Source organism: Anabrus simplex, chromosome 8 (assembly GCF_040414725.1).
Source record: "Anabrus simplex isolate iqAnaSimp1 chromosome 8, ASM4041472v1, whole genome shotgun sequence".
Classification (NCBI taxonomy): domain Eukaryota; kingdom Metazoa; phylum Arthropoda; class Insecta; order Orthoptera; family Tettigoniidae; genus Anabrus; species Anabrus simplex.
In genome coordinates, this window is record NC_090272.1 from 94506731 (window position 1) to 94525235 (window position 18505).

The window sequence follows — 18505 nt, forward strand, 5'->3', positions numbered from 1 at the left end:
ATTAAATCAGTTTTTGTTATACTTATCTATCAATATTTATTGGAATCCTCAGTGAGTTATGTGTATTAGCACCTGATGGGAAAATAACCTTAACTCCAATTTTTATTAATTATTAGCATTATTACATCTTAATTTGTATATTTTATGTGGTAGAACATGTATGGTTTACAAGTAAAGGAGTATTTTGAAATGCATGTAGTAGGTCCTTTCTGTGTGTATGTAGTAAGCAGTTGTACAGCACAAGTGGTCTGAAACCAGACTGGCGTATTGATAGTTCTGTCCAAGAGCTGACTTTTTTCTTACGGTATACTGATCGCAACTGCAAACTCATTGCACTAGGTTTGTACAGCACAGGTGGTCTGAAACCAGACCAGTGTAAAGACATGAGTAGTTTTGTCCAGGAGCTGACTGCCTTCTTACAGAATACTGTTGATCGCAACTGCAAGCTCATTGCATTGGGTTTACTGCATCTATATTCAATGTTGCTTACTATACTGCCATCCTGGGAGAATACACATCCTAAATACCTATTTGAAATTATCTACCTGTTCCAGTTTTGTATTCTCAACCTGACATTCAGTTCTCTTTTAGGTGTCTTCCCTACTGCCATCACTTTAGTCTTGAAATGACTAATTTTCATGTCATATTCATTGCATCCTTTTTGAAGTTGCAAGATAGTAGATTGCACAGTTTCAATAGACCAAGTCATTCGCATAGGACAAAATTCTTACTACAGTTAAACCTTTTTTAAAGTTAAGAACTTTTCTTTGATGTGGACAGTTAAACCTGACAGAATCCCTCCGTGCCACCTTATACCTTTGTACCTTAGGTAGCCTCTATCTCCTCATTCCGCCAATGTTACCTGTTTGCACCAGCAATCACTACTTTCATGTCTGTTACCGTACTTATAATTTATTAATAACATATAAGCCTAGAGAGGACATCAAGGTAGACCAATTATTTTATTTCTTGTGCTGTAGATCCATGTAAACAATGAAAAACAAAAGGTGAGAAATTCATTTTTAACTATTTTGACAGGTGTTTCTACCAAAGTATTGTAGTTTTTAATCTACAAAATAAAAACTGCATTTTGTGTGATATGATATTAAGGGGATATGATGGCAGAACATTTACATATTTATAAAAAATATTCATATGACAGTTACATGCTTGTAATAAAAGGTTGAGTAGATTAATTACCCTGTAAGTCAATCCAATATCTTACAAGACCCATACACCCTACTCTGTCAAACATTAATTTATATAATCAGTATTTACGAACAGTTTTGACAGGCAATATAAGAAACAGAAAAATTAAATCATTTACCACCTGAGCAACCGGCCTAAATAACATTTTACTGTAGACGGCAATAGTATTCAGTTGTTAGAAAGGCATACTCTTCACTTCTAAAAATAGAAGGCAAGGTGCTTGTTATTAGCACCTATTATTGTTTGCAGTGTTTGGTTCTCATTTTTGGTGAAATTGAAGGCCAAGTTTTCATTTTCCTTGAACTGATTCATAAGGAAAGTATTTCAGGATGGATAGATAGGCTTGGTAGTGTTCATATCAGTAAAGAAGTTAGATACGAGGTATGAACAATACACAGAAAGGCAAAATCAACATTGAGGTAAGAAAGAGAGCCTTACCAGACCTTTGCAGAAAAAATTGTTACTCTTTACCAAGGAGTTTACCAGCAACTTGTATGGAAGTGCAGGATTTATATTAATTGGTTTATTATTGCCAAGTGAGCTATTAGATAAGCTTGCCAGTGCAAAGTTTGGGGAGACAGTACTTTATGCTTAGTGATGAGGGTAATAAACAAGGCCTTGTGTGTAATTTACATGTAGTTGTGACAACTATCAGTCTATTACACTGCCAACTTACTTATTAGAACAATATTCCAGAAGCTTTTCCTATAGTTATTAAGCTAGTGTACAGAGCACTAGCCTCACCTGAACTCCTCAAGAAATGTACACATATTTGAATACACAGAACCCTAAAGAGAATTTACTTTGGGAGAGATGTCCATAGACAACCTTTCTTCACAGCCATTTGGTAAAATTAGCTGCTTTTGAAGCTGCTGTAGTCTTCAATGATATAAATTAAGACAGGGTTGTCATTCTTGCAAAGTTTGGATATGGACCTGGATTCTTTGCACAGTAGGGCCTACAGAAATTCAGCAACATCCTTGTCATGAAAGCAATATGATACTATTCTGAACATGGCACAATAACAAAGAGGAGAGGCAACAAGAGATTTGCAGAGGATCATGAGGGAGAGAAACAGTGTAAGGAACTCCATTGCTTTTCTCATTTTCACAATATTCAGAGCATATGTGCATTTTTCTTTCTTTCATAATTATTTACAGGATTGTAATGAAACTTGACACACTATTTCTACATTAGGTAATGTAAATTTTGACTGGAAGCATTTCTTGATATGCCTGTTATTTTGGTAGGTGGGACCTCACCAAGTGGTATGAAAAAAAAAGCTGTTAACCTCCATCTAAAAAACATCTCAAAATATCATTTGAAAAGACAGTAATTATACCCCAAGTTCCAGAATCATTAAAACAAATAAGCATAAATGGTATTAGTCTTATATTTGAAGTATAATGAGCCACTGTTGTGAGGCTTCTGTTGGAATGTTCACCCTGTCAAGAATTCTGGCTGTAGTGCTCTATGAATGGCATCACATATAATAGGAACAAATCCACTGATGTATTGTGAGCAATCCTAAATCTGTATGAGTCACCAATGTCCAGAAACCTGTAGGCCTAAATAAATATATTTCTACTGTTGATTGTAGCACCTTCAAATTATGAATTCAAATTGATGTGCGTAACAGTTTTCAGCCCTTTTTATCAATACTTTATTAGAATTCTGTAGAATGCGAAGAAATATACCTGCCACTAATCTTTTGATATATTTTGCCACAGACATACAGTAGTTGTTTCGGAGGTGAACATCACTTCTGACTTTAAACCTTAAAAAAATCGTTGTGAATATTGAATTTAACGATAGTGTCAGCCTTTCCTCAGAACTTATACTTTTCCTGTAATTTGTTTGCCTGATATTTATTAGTGACTTCATTTTTTCCTCTAATTCCTTATACCGTAATTATTGATGGGCATTCGGTACTAGTTCCTGAATTTTTCTTCGCCATTCCACAACGAAGACACACTTTGGTGGAATTCTCCATGGATCTTCACCTTGTCCACTGCGATCGTCTGGTTCTTTCCTTTCTCCTAATATATTCATAGGTTAGAATCATATTTCCACCCGAATTATCGCTTTCACAACACATTCTTTTCCTCTCGTGAATATGAATACGTCTGTAGCCTGTATGGTACTGGGCGGGAGTTATCAGCTGTTTCCGGGGCACTCGATCCCTCTCGATCGATGAGCAGTGTGACAAGGTAAATGAATTTAGTCGTTAGTACTCGATGCCAGTTGGTCGCTCTTGATCGTTCCATGCTCTGTGTGACAGCGGGCTTACTTGAGACTAGCCGATGTTCCCCTGCTTCGCTATGGAATACTACATTGCATACAGAATTCTAGTTTAGGTAGTGCACACATTGTGAGTAAGATTAGATTAAATTGCATAGCTCATACCATTACCCTAGAAACCGATGGGAAAGTCAAGAAATATTTTCTCATGTAGAGACTGGATTAGGGAATTTTCATTGAAATGGTAGGTGCTCTTGCCTAATCAGTCACAATCAAGTTGGGGAATTTCATTATAATCGCAGACTCACCCTCCACAGGACACTTTTACATCCTCAGAAAGACTGTCGTAGTGGTTTTCCCAACGGAAATCAACATTGGTCTTTACAATGACATTAGTAGGAATGCTGCGATTAAAAGCAATGTTATTGTATGAAATTCTCGAGCGAATAAAAAACAACAGATTTCCTTATTTTTAAGGTACAGTACTAGGCTGCCAATCTAACAGTCCAAAGTTTCAGAGCTGGAATGACTGGGTCGCAGAGAGTTATGAACTCTCCTCTGCCATTTTCCGTTAAGTTTGCATACTGCTCATTCAAATCAGCGCATCAGAGTAGGGATCGAATTGCTGGAATACTATTATGAACCAGTGTGTTAAGTACCAGCAGTATCAGGAAATTTATGAACCAGACGAAAGGCATGCTAAAGAAGAATATCTAACTCCCCGGCTATTTCCCGCCAATATTCATGCAGGCAGTATTGGAGATGAGCAGAAGCATAAGAGACAAAAAACATCACAACAAACAATGGTCAGTGTAATGTTACTGTTGATCAATTTTATGAGCTTTCGACATAGTAGGCCTACATTTAGTTTTCTCCACACTCTGAAATATAACTCTTACCACAGTCGGTAAGATAAAACTAAATAAAACAAAGTATCAGAAATTGTATTCTCTTATTTTTGTTATGTAGTACTTCTCAATAGGACCAAGCACATAGGTATTTAAAAATTACATTTTTGGCCCTCCCAACTACCATTTCACTCAGTGCGAATAAAATGACAGCCTAGATTGCAGTAGCTCGTGGCCTGACTTTACATACCGATTTTCATTAAATTCTCTTCAGCTGTTTTGTCGTGATGCGCATACATACAGACAGAGGTAAGGGTTATTCTGCCCGAAGGCAAGTTCGAACCTCCGCAGAGGTGTTCCTGAGCCGGACTTTACGTGCGGTAGGGTGGCCAGTTCCTTTCCGCTCCTCCATTCCCTTACCCCCCACCAACAGCGCGTGGCAAACCATCCAACTCCTGACCACGCCCAATGTTGCTTAACTTCTGAGATCTCACGGGATCCGGTGTTTCAACACAGCTACGGCCGTTGGCATACAGACAGAAATGACGGAAAATTAAAAAGTGCATTTCATTGTTACTGTGGACATTTCCGGAACAGAAATACCATTCCTTTTAAATTCTGAGCAATGTACAGACAAACCTCTTGGTCGAACAAATCTAACAAGCAAATCCCACAATCTGAACTTATCTGCATCTATGAGTTGGGGAGGGGGAATGAAAGTAGGGTGCCGCATGTCTTCAAAAGTTTTGGAACGTACGAGCAATGTGTGGAAGGGGGTTTTTAGACCAAACATGTACTACAAGGTGGCATTGTTGACCGGCATGTGAAGTACATCATTGAAATGATAACATGTTGGAGAAAAGGTCAAGAAATTTTCTATTTACTGTGGAACCTTGATTTTTTGGAGAGACCATGGAAAAAACATACAATATGGGAAAACTGAAAATCTGGGAATGAATTGAAACCATCAACAATTTGGCTAAACATCAGAAGAATATGCATACCTGCCAACTTTTAGAAACCAAAAATAGGAAGATTTTTTTATTCCTGGATTTCATCACATATATTCCACCACGGTCTAGGTGAAAAAAGGTCAAGATAAAAGGCATACATATCTACAGTTACAATGCAAATTGACAGTTAAATTTCAAATCTTAAACTACCAAAACATAAAAATGGTTACAAGAAAATGTACCTTATCATTTATGACACTTAAACGAATAATATTTGTCACACCGACACACGCAACAAAATGCATAATATCGTATTTTCTCGCGTAATTAACGCACTTTTTGACGAAAAATACAGGCGAAAACTTCGGATGCGTAAATTATTCAAGGAATTAAGATATTTACAGTTCATTTACATTTAAAAGATGCATCAAATATAATATAAAAACACAACTGGTTCAACTCGTTTGCGGTTATTGTCATTTGGCATAAAATTCCGGAGTGAGCTTTTTCCTGAAAATTCAAATAGGGTACATCAGGTAAGTTAGACACGTGGGATTGAAGTACCGACTGGAAAATATTCTTCCCACTACGAGCTGACAATACGACCTGGAGTGAAAACATGAACTAATAAAAGTACAATTCATGTAATGCCATAACAATGACATACCGGCAAAAAAAAACTGTCCAACACGAGAACGGCCGGCCATCGAAGGAGGGACCCTGCTACATTACCCCAAACCGTTTGTATCCAATCTTGTACGAGTGACGTGTCCATCCATCCTTCTTCTTGAATACGAACATGGATCACTCGCGGAAATTTTGCTTTGGGCATTGTTTTTCGTTTTAGATCAATGTAAGGTGTAAGCTTTCTGAGATCAGCTGTTATAGCAAGCATTGCAGTACATCGTTTTTTGCTTCCGGTAGCGCGTACGATAACACTGTATGCTCCTTTCTTATCGATTGTTCGACTATGTGGCATATGGAAAATGATTGGCGTCTGATCTGCGGTTTCTATAAGGGAGATCAAATATTCCACACTTTACGCTTCTCAATCACAGAACGATGAAAATGGTTTAAATCATTCGTCATTTTTTGGCATGATGATGATCTTCGCTGAAGAGGAAGTCCATTTCTCTTCATAAAATTAATCATGACTCGGCTAACCTTCAAATCCGAGACACTGATTCCATGTGCAGCGGTTATTTCACATTCTTTAAAATACTGCATTTCGTGAGAAATAGCTCATCCAACGTTGCGTCACAAAATCATATATTTAAGCAGATCCTTCTCTACTTGCGGAAACTTGCCGCTTTTTGGTCCGCGAAATGCTTTGCGAGACATGTTGGCCGCTTGACGTGCACTTCTGTTACCGCGGTTTCATTTGGGCATTTGTCATAGAAATGCAAGGAAAAACACGTGGCCTACAACTCCGACGAAACTACGCACAGAAACGATGTTAACAGCGCGCGAACAACAATAATAAACTCATTCTTTCATCCCGATTAACTGAGTCGCTAGCGCGCGCCAGCCTGTCTTGCTTGCAGGACAATTGCCGCCCCGAATCCCCATCTGTATAAAGCGGACACGCTGCTGTGGTGAGCGGGAAACACGATACACGAAGGCGCAGGACAAAATACGAAATAAAGTATCAAATAAATACTCTTGAAAATGAGGTTTCGTAAATTACACAAACACATAAGAATTTATAGTAGGGGAAGAGTATTGGCCGTACTAGAAGTTATATTGGTCAAAAATAGGAAGAAGTAAAAATAAATCGGAAGACGAGTTAAAAACCGGAAAGTTTCCGGGTAAATCGGAAGGGTTGGCAGGTATGAATATGTATAATTCTAATCATACAATGACTCCTATGTAAGATAAAAACCCTCCATAGACTCCACAAACAGATCCCATTTCAGTGGATTCCTTCTCGTGTTGGAATAACAGGTAATGAAGAGGCAGACAGATTAGCCAAGATAAGGTACCACACTACAACAACCTGCCAGTCAGACTGATTTTATCAGCAAAGAGGATTCTGAAAAATACTATTAAAAACAGGCATGTAGATATGCCAAAGAAAACAGCAGAAACCAAATTATGGAAGGATGTTGATGCTAAATGGGATCAGTATAAAATAAAACCAAGAAGAGAAGCTGTAGCCTTATTCAAACTTAACACTGGCCATGACGTGTCTTGCAGCTCATCTGAAACGAATCAACATCCTGAGATCCGAAAATGTACTTTGCCATGACCCTGGAAGCAAGATGGATAAGGAACACCTGCTACATTGCAACAAACTTGATGCTACAGCCAGAACTTCAGGAAATCTCACTCTACCAAACTGGAACGCGAGAAAGCTGAAGGATTGGAATCCGGGCTAGCCATAAGATACAAGATTGACTCCTTAATCAAACCAAACTACAGCCCTAATAGGCCTTGGCCTATCAAGCAACCACTGTTCAGCCCGAAGGCCTGCAGATTACAAAGTGAAGCAGGGTGAGTGTGAAAAATCCTCTTCAGCCGTTATTCCTTGCTCTAGACCGGAGTTGCCATCTCACCATTAGATAGCTCCTCTCAATTAATGGCAATCGTGTAGGCTGAGGACTGAATGGACCTAGAAGCAGCCCTCAACATCCAGGTAAAAATACCTGACCTGGCTGGGAATTGAACCCTCCAGGTGAGAGGCAAGCAAGCACATTTTCAACAGATCCACTTCACAAGAAATGTTGAAAGAAACCATTTTCTAGCAGGTGTAGTTTACACGCACGTTTTGCAAGAATTTTCTCAAACAGATTTAGAACTTGCTTGTTTAGAGTTGATGTAAGGAATGCTGATTATCTCTGTATAATCTTCCTTTAAAAAATCTCCCACAGAAGGTCTACTGAATGGGGAGGCCACAAATTCCTTGAGAATACGCGATCACCGAAAAAATCTTGCAAAATCGCCAAGATGGCATTAGCAGTATGACAAGTGGCGCCATCTTGCAGGAACGAGCAATACATCGTCTTCCAATAAAGGTTAGTCTGGTTAAATGTTACGCAGCGCATATAAAACTTCTGAACGGCTGAGAATCTTACATTCCTAGAACAGCGGTTAAAAGGTCATTCTGACCCATCAAGAAATACTCAGAAATGTTCAAATTAGAACTCTATAAGAGATTTATTTTCTTCTACTGTGCTTTCACAAATTGACTTTACAAAGACCTGACTTTAGTGTATAGACCTTTCATATTACTGATGGACAAATGAATCTAACAACTGGATTGTGTTTCTGTTTCTCTATGGAGTTTTCACACAATTAACCAATTGAAAACCTTTCGTTAGTCGTCCACTTTGCAATGATATATTTTCAGAAATACTTAAAGAAAATTAAGAACAACCTAAACACATTTTGCACACACAATTTCTACTTTTCGTGCACATTGTCCACATAATGCTTTGAGGCACTTGCTGCAGGCATCGCTAGACTTACCTATACACAAACGATCTTGGCACTTCTTCCGCTTTTTAGATGGACACGTTCCTACAACCTCCTTTTGTTGTTGCTGTTGCCATTGCTCGCTCCGTCTTGTTAGTTCATTTGCCAGATGGAGGATGAACTACTTCCGCTTTTCCTTCCTACCCGTTACTTGCTTGTAAATGACCCAAGCGCTGACATCTGTTACGTCTATGATAATATACGACAAGCCTTGACCACCTTCTGCATGCCTCTGTTGTAGTATATTTATGAGACATTTGGTCGACCACATCTACTCTGCGATTCGTTTGGTTGTCGAAAGTCACAGTTTCTGACTTCTTTCGTTCTGTGTTCATTGTTACTTGAGCATGCTGTATGCTAGGAAGAAGGATAGTCTTGCACTTCTTCCCTTGGTACACTGTCAAGGTGTGCTGTCTGTTCTCAGTCGTCGCAAGATGGTTGTAGAGTATAATTCAGACTTAAAACTACTTCACCTCAATAGGGATTTGATGACTAAAGGGGTTGATTGTTCCCGACTGGTTTTTTGGAACTTCTTAGCAAGTTGGAGGCATGTGAAACAGCTGTCTGTCATCAGGTTTGTCCCTTAGTTCAGAAACGGCCCCTTGAGGTAAAGCACAACGTACTCTATCATTGGCTGCTTATCCAGACACGAGTTGACCTCACTAAGGTATATAAATGCATTTCAGATGTATTTTATGGCCACAAAAACTTGGTAAATCTGCATCTGGTTTGCTGAGAAGAAACTGTTCATCGACTTGTATTTCCACTTCAGTGGTAACAGTGAAGGCAATTTTCTATAAATTTGTCCCAGATTTCAAAGGCAACAGCAAACCTGCTGGCTGGCAGGCGCTCAGCTCGAGCCGATTTCACGCCGAAATGGATGAATCTGAGAAGCTTTTGAAATCTCGACATTGTGTCCTCCGTGAATTGCTGTCCACAAAAAAGGCAACCATAGACCATCCACAGACACCTTTCGAACTCTCAACACGCCGTGTATACATGATGGCAATCGTAGCCAACTCCTCGAGTGACACATCCAGTTCGTTTTGAGTTCTTTCTGAGCAACTGATTCTGCGAGCCATTTTATTTTAGACAAAGCATATCACCAAAGAGTAGCCGAAAAGCACTGATGACAGCGTTGTCCACTCTGTTTGCAGATGTCGTAGGACCTCCCTGTTCTTTCAGGTCCACTGCAGCTCAACCTTTCAGATGAACTCCTGTGTTGTAATGAGGAATTATACATGTGTCAGAATGACCCCTTCTGCTGTCCACAGTATGACATATCAAAAATCTATGAAAATGTAAATATTTTGGTGGGTGCAATACATCACCATAAACAGGACAAAAAAACTATGAAAAGTCAAAATATCAGAAGAGAAACTGTGAGGAGTGCGCACATTATTAAAGAAAAACTGAAGGTGTGCGTCCTTTCCAACTCCTTCCACAGTGTTAAAAGGACATATTAACACAAAACCATAACATTCCCAGTCATATATTAGGACCAAAACAGTAATAGGCAATCCCAAGACCTCTCATGGCTTTATGCTTGTCAAGTGTAATCTGGAGACCAGAACATAATCGTATTCATCACATTAACGCTTTCGCTCCCCCCCCCCCCCCTTCCCCCAATACTCAACTTTTTTAAAAATAGGATGATCACAGGAATATGCATTCTTTTTCAAGTGATTCTGAACTATGGTGAAGATTTATTGTAGAGGAATACAAACTAATATGAACACAAAGTCAAGCCGAGTGCGGTAGACCTTGAAACACTCATCTACGTGAAGAGCAACACCACACCTGTGGCATTCAAACAACGCCCTTTGCAAAGGCCACGTGCTGTCAATGCCTTGAAGGAACAGATTTCTTCCGGGTTGATGCAATTTATGAAGAAAAATGGCCCCATTTTTGACCCTGCAACCTCAATGGTGTGTTCCCCTGGCTGGGATGGCCCCTGCTTGAGTAAGCAGGTAGATGAACAGTTTCTAGAAGTTGTTCAGCTACACTTAGGCTACATGATGTGAAGCCCCTTTGCTTCCTTCCAGGATTCAAAATCTGCCAGATAATGAAACTGTTCAGTAGAGCCATATCTAAAATGTAAAACTAGATAATCTTTTATACTTTCACACAGTGTATTTTCTCACGAGTGGATAGGATGTCAAACGTTGGTCGCGAATGTCGACTCCGCCCAAAGACTGGCTGTAATCCACTGACATGTTCGGTTTCACGTTCTCCTTTCCAGTTTTTCATTTCACAATCACAAAATCTGGTTGACAATGTTGAGTTGATAACATATGAACAGTTTTCTTGTCCATTCTTTTATTGGTAAGATCTCACTGGATGAGGCAATAGTAAAAGTTCTCCCTTCTTCAGACTGCATTCCTTGAACACCTTTGGCATATTTTTCCTGTTTGGTCTAACTGTACCTACAGCATGGATATTATTACTCAAAAGAGTTCTGAATAATTCAGGTGAACTATACCAGTTGTCTATAAAAACTGGTTCTCCATTCAACCAGCTCATGGCACAAATCAAGCACAACCAACTCACTCGTCAGGTAACTACTTCCAATACAAGGCAAAACATTACCCTGTGTACATTTTGAAATTCCAACAAGAACCATTTAGTGAAGAATAAACTTTAAGTTTTCATTCCAAATCAAGCTCTTTTGGATAGGTTGTACTGGATATAAGATAGCCTTCCCTTGAATTTCATTCAGGATTCATCAACGCGAATAGCCTTTCCAGGAATATATAGATATTTCAACCTATCTAATAACGAATCATATACAGGCCTTGATGCACTGAAGTAGGCTTCCTCCCGGGTAAAATATTCCGGAGGTAAATTAGTCCCCCCCCCCCATTCGGATCCCCGGGTGGGGACTACACGAAGATGGATACTGACATTATGCGAGTCTGAGCGCGGAATGTTAGAAGTTTGAATCATTGTGGTAGGTTAGAGAATCTGAAAAGGGAGATGGATAGACTAAAGTTAGATGTAGTTGGTATAAGTGAAGTACGGTGGCAGGAAGAACAAGATTTTTGGTCAGGCGACTACCGAATTATCAACACGAAATTAAACAGGGGAAGCGCAGGAGTTTGTTTAATGATGAATAAGAAAATAAGGCAGCGGGTAAACTACTACGACCAGCATAGTGAAAGAATTATTGTCGTCAAGATAGACACCAAACCAATGCCCACCATAATAGTGCAGGTCTATATGTCTACTAGTTCAGCGGATGATGAGGAAATCAAAAGAATGTATGAGGAGATAGAAGATTTAATACAATATGTAAAAGGTGACAAGAATCTAATTGTGATGGGAGACTGGAATGCAGTGGTAGGCCAGGGAAGACAAGGTAATACAGTAGGAGAATTCGGATTGGGCCAAAGGAACGAAAGAGGAACTCTGCTGGTTGAATTCTGCACTCATAATTTAGACCTTCCCAATACCTGGTTCAAACACTACAAACGACGGCTGTATACATGGACGAGACCAGCAGACACTGGAAAGTATCAAATAGACTTCATTATGATTAGGCAGAGATTCAGAAACCAGGTGCTGGATTGCAAAACTTTCCCAGGAGCAGACGTGGACTCTGACCACAATTTGTTGGTCATGAAATGCCATCTGAAGCTGAAGAAATTGAAGAAAGGAAAGAATGCTAAAGAATAGGATCTAGACAAGTTGAAAGAAAAGAGTGTGATTGATTGTTTCACACAACATGTTGCACAAGGGCTAAATGAAAAGGCTGAAGGAAACACAATAGAGGAAGAGTGGATAGTCATGAAAAATGAAGTCAGTAGAGCTGCTGAAGGGATGTTAGGAAGGAAGAAAAGATCAACTAAGAATCAGTGGATAACTCAGGAGATGCTATTCTCCGGACCACCTTTTGAGCAGACTTAAGTGGAAGTGAGTGTACAGGTGCAGCGCCTACGGTGTTGTCACATGGAAGGTGACTGGGGGCAAGCTACTCTGCGCGAGTTTTGGCAGTGGTGCCATCAGTGCGGAGCTGCCATGATTCTTTATCTCCTGTTTTTCAATGCAGTAAGTAGTCAATGCAGACCTACAAGCTATTTCAAGTCCCAGGACTGAGGTCGTAATTAATAGAAAAGTTGCAAATACCAAGTAATGATCTTGATTCCTGTCGAAGTAGTCCCCTTGGCTATCTATACACAACTGCCAACATTTTTGGAGGTCTTGGAAGCAAGCAGCAAAGCTTGGAAGTCCATGTGTCACAGCCTGTTGGATGTCTGCGACATCTTGATGAAACTTCCATTTCAGTTGCAATTTCGCATGCGGGTACAAGAAAAAATCTCAAGACGAGAGATCGGGCGAATATGGTGGATGTGGGACGACAGTAACAGAATTTCTGGCCACATACTCTAACAGATAAAGCAGTGAGACGTCCTGCATTGTCGTGCAGTAAGAACCAGTCCTGCGACTGCCACAAATGAGGGTGGCGACGTCGACTTGCTGGTCGCGAAAGTTTCAAGACTTCCGATGATTCACTTGGTGGAACTTACTCTTGAACCCTTTACTGCCAAAGAATAAAATCAACGTTGTCTTTGATCTCGAAGGATGATGATTGGATTTTTTCAAGGCTGGCAATCCAGGACACCGCCATTTTGCAATATGACTCGTCGTGTGGGGGTCATACTGATACCACCAACTTTCATCCCCAGCAATAATCTTTGCGGAATTGTGGGATCACGCAGAAATTCTTCGTCTTTCCCCTTTCTGGTTGTCTGTTAGGGTGTGTGGGACTAATTTTGTATTCAGGTTCAGTTTCCCCAAATCACCATGTAAAAATCATATGACACACATCACGATTCAAATTAAACTCTTCCAATATCGCATGCACAGTTACATAATGGTCTTGTTGGAATAGCTGCCTTACACGTTCCAAATTCGCATCGGAATGTGCTGCAGGCGGGCAGCCAGTTCTGTGAACATCTTGCACTGAATCTCTGCCTTCCCAAAACCCTTTGTGAAACTCGAACACACAACTTCTTGGCAGTGAATCGTTACCACATGCTTGTGTAATCACTGTCTACATTTCACTAGGGGTTTTCCCGAGCTAAACGCAAAACTTAATTTTCCGTCTTTCCCCACATTAGCGTCTATTGTGTCACTGTCACTAAACCAAACCGTGTTGCTAAGCACAGCCTTGCCACAGTGCGTGTAAACATGACCAAGGACATCTCGGAACATACACATACCAGGTAACAAAACAACATTTGTTCGTTTGTTCGCATTGCAACCTCAGAAATACAACACTTGTCCCAGAACTTTTCTTGCTTGTTGTTTTAAGGGGCCTAACACCGAAGGTCATCGATTCTGCATGTAATGTAGTCAAACACCAATCCTGCAATTTTTTTATCTTCTTTGCATTTCTTGTAGAACTTTTTTGCTCTTCTATTATGCACTAATAGCTCAGCAACAGCCACCCTTTTGGCATTGTCATTAAGAAAAGGGGACTTAATCTTAGCATTCAGCTCTTCACAAGTACCACAAACGTCAATTTGGGGCCAATCAAACCTGTATCCATAGTTTTCTCGAAAATGTTTTATTGTCGCGGCCATAAAATTAGGCAGATTAGAGAAATTACGCTGTTGCCAAGGTTATGTAGCAACTGGCGAAGAAATGTCTAACTGAACACATCATTTCGGAGCACGAGGCAAGTTGTTCTCTCTCATGCTCCTGATGTTACTTCAAACAATGTTTCGATACAAATTATACTACAAGCTTCAGAAAAGATTGCTGATTTCAGTGGTGTAACTATTTTCCATATAAACCACTTCAAATAATTATGAAAAATAAAATCTTGAACAAGTAAGTTTAAATCTGTAGAATCATGTATTGAAAATTTCAGTAAGCGGCAAAGCTTTTATTTCTTCAGCCAATAAAATTTTGTCTGCGAGAAAACTGTAAAAAAATCGCCTGACTTATATCTTTTATCTGAAACATATTTCTGTGAGTCTTGTAATTTTCCCGGAAAATGGCCCGGAAAGCGACCATGTAAATGTCGCAAGCTGAGGCAGTTCGGGGCGTGCGCACCAGCACAGACTGCAGGACCCCGTAAATACTTTCGGATTACATATTAATCCAAATCAGTTTTTTTACATTATAACTTTAAATATTTGAATACTGTATATTGTACCGAGTAATATGGAAAAAGAACTACTTTAAAGAATAGGTTAATATTAATTTACAATGAAGTAAGAATCGGTTTCTGGCTTCAAGGTAGTCTTAGTCACGGTCGTCACTCACCTCACTATCTGTCGAGTCGTCTTTTACACTGATGATAAATGGCTCCATTTCTTCGTTCCTTACTATTTCCGTGGGCCAATCGTCTCTTTGAACATTTTCCGCGCGATTGATACACTTTTCCCAATCTGCAGCAGTCACACGGTCGATGGCTTCTGACGCGAGTTTTTCTACGCCCTTTATTTTGAATGTCTTGTTCCTCTCTGCCACTTCTTTCTTGACTTGAGCCCAAATCATTTCACATTCACTATCCATCTTTAACTGCACTTACGATGCGAGCTCAACAGCTGCTTGACATGGAATGACTCGGGTAAGGTGGCCTGGAGCGGATGGGCTTCAGTTTGACAGCACTGCACGATCAGTGTTGCCAATCCGTGCCCGGGGGTAAGCGACTCTCGACCATCTGTCGCTCCGCCGTTCCCATATCTGACGACAGCGCAGTTTTCCTCACCCCCCTCATTTGGTGGCCGCGACAATCGTCAACAATAACTTTTTCACTTTAGACAATGTCATATAACAACAAGATGGTTTGGCAATGGGGTCAGGCACCGGCCTCAGGCATCTTGGCAAAAATATACCTAGACTTCCTCGAATACACCAAAATTCGCAATGAATTTGGAAACATTCACTTCTGGGCCAGATAAGTTGATGTTTTCATTATCATGGACGAGAAATCAATTAACGCTTCCACCACCCTCCTAAGACTCAACAATATTGACCCTCATACCAAATTCACACTAGAATGCAAATCAAATCAAAAAATCAACTTTCTAGATTTAACTATCACTAGAAACTCAGATTCTTTCAGTTATAAAATATTCAGAAAACCTACTCAAATAGCCTCCACCATTCGCCAAGATTCAGTGCACCCCCAGTCCCACAAACGAGCTACATACAATAACCTAGTTCATCGAACCTTTAGCATACCTATGTCCACTAAAGAATTAACTTAACACAATCCGCGGAATGGCAAAATTCAACGGCTTCAGCAATCATTTTATAGAAAGGATAATCAATAAACACAAACATCGCCCTAAAACTACCCTAAAAAAAGAAATAACTAAACCTCTAACATTTTCCACCTTCACGTTCAACAATGATATTTACAAGTTAACCAATATCGTCAAGAAACAGGGCGTAAAAATAGCCTTCAAAACCAACATGAACGTTTTACACAATACTTCACACATCAACAAGACCAGCAGATTTTTAAAATCAGGAGGTTATAGGATCAAATGCAATACCTGTGAATAATCCTACATTGGGTAAACCGGAAGAAACTTCAATATTAGATACTATGAGCACACTAACGCAATAAAATACAGTAAGTTTTCAGCTATCGGCCAACACATGCAAGATTATAACCATAATTTTACCAATATCGAACAGGACCTGGACATCCTCGAATTAGCAAACAAGGGCCCTTTACTCAACATAATGGAAAATTACTATATACACCTAGACCAATACTTTAACGCTAATTACAACCTTACTGAAATCTCAGAGAAACCCAACATACTCTTTGATTTATTTATCACTTTTCTCAGAAACAATAATGCAGCCAACCAAAACTCAATCCTAAGTTTAATCAAAAGGTACTTTTCCGAGACAATTACCCTTTCTCCCACACCCTTCAGCTTTGCCTTAAGCCTCCCCTCACCCCTCTTCCAACCCGCCCCCCTCATCCCAAGCCACTTCCACTCCTCCCCGCCCATATTTCTCTTCCCGCCACCAGTTGCACACTATCAGCTAAACTACACACACCGCAGCGCGAGGTAAGCATCCTTTCACTTTATAGTAATCTTTGCTTTTTACCGGCTTTTCTCAATTTTAATAGGTCCAATTTGGTTTCCACTATGAACTGAGAATTCCACCAATTAATATCTCCATGCGCAGTGTCTACTTTCTTCTCAACAAGAATTCAAAAATAACTTCACATTCTGCACAACTCCAACAAACAACAATGCTGCCCATCAACACGGCTTGGTCACTTAATACACCAACTGCCAATTTTCTCTGCTTAAGCTGATCAGTGTAAAGTCAACTCTGCATCTAAAGAGTACCACATTTTACTCCCCTGACTGTACATACTTGTATATATTTTTATGTGTGTCATTTTACATTGTGTACTTTATTACAAGGACCTACTGAATTCCATGAGTGTATAATTTTTACAACAAAGAGCACCTTATTTGTAATTTTGTTCCAGACTTCTTAGTATGTATTATTTACTTGTATTAACTATTACTCACCTGTATCACATGTAATATCTCTCATTCTCATTTACATTTCAACCACACTTCACATTGTAAATTATATATCCATAAGATTCTTACCGTTAAAGAACATGTTTTAGGATTTCGCCATAAAATTGTGTATGCTTTAATATGGCGGCTGATGACCCCAAGGAGGGTTGAAACTAATCCCATGTAATTCAAATATTGTAAATACATCTTAGTATTGAATAGGTGGAAACTCCTACTGTGTTATAATTCATATGTCTACAAGAAATAGCTGGAAGTTGTGCAGTGGTCAAATAGCTTAGAAATGTCCTCAAGAAACAGATGTTCAATGAGAGACATGACTGAGTCAATCGGCACTTTAGTGAAAAAGGACTCCATATCGCAACTCACCAAATGTGCATTAGGTTGAAGGGTTATGGTTGACAGCTTGTTGACGAAATACCCAGAGTCCCCGACATGTGATTCAGTACGTCCTATATGTGGCTGAAGCAATTTGCTTAGGTATTTAGCCAGAGAATACGTAGGAGAACCTATCACACTAACAATAATAGGTCTGAGGGGAACATTTCCTTTCGGTGTTTTCCAAATTCGTTTGTTCCTCATCGCAGGGTGTTTCATTTTTAGACTTGAATCAATGTCATACCTTCATATGTGCGTACGCCTATTATGTTATGTTATGTGACCTTTTCAGACTGATTCTGATGGATCAGTCAGCTTACGCTTCAAACGTTAGCGCTGTACCGCGTCTGAGGAGCCATCTGGTGACGATTGAATACACCATTTACACTTCTATTGGGTAACTTCTAAATTAAAAGCTCATTGCTTTAGAAGCCTTTCTCAAGGACAGTCGAGATATTTTTCTGATGACTCAGAGCATAGTTCTCTGCGAAACGCAAGAATTACACCTTATTTTCTCTACACAGCACAAAGTCCAAAAGACTATATCATGTCTCAGTATGGGCTGTGAAAGCATCAATGGCAACATATTGTTCCTCTTGTAAATCTCCTTCAATCTTTCTTCTCATTCTTCGTTATAATAAAAAAAGTACTATTTGAACCTGATTGTCCTATTTGAGGTAAAGAGTACCTGATTAGAAGATGCACAATATTCAGTTTGTCAAGTTGTGACTTGATAGAGCACCCTATACTTTTTTGTTACACACTTGGCACATTACTGCTTTCCCATCTGTTGTGAAACATTCCTCAGTATTTGACCATGGTCTAAGTTCTGACTCAAAGACTAGATATACCGTATTTCATCGCATAA

General features: G+C 39.6%; 1 protein-coding gene across 2 annotated transcripts in view; it reads right to left on the reverse strand.

Moving 5' to 3' along the window:
- Window positions 1-18505, reverse strand: part of LOC136878841 (uncharacterized) — a 322409-nt gene that overhangs the window by 182609 nt on the left and 121295 nt on the right. The window lies entirely within an intron of this gene.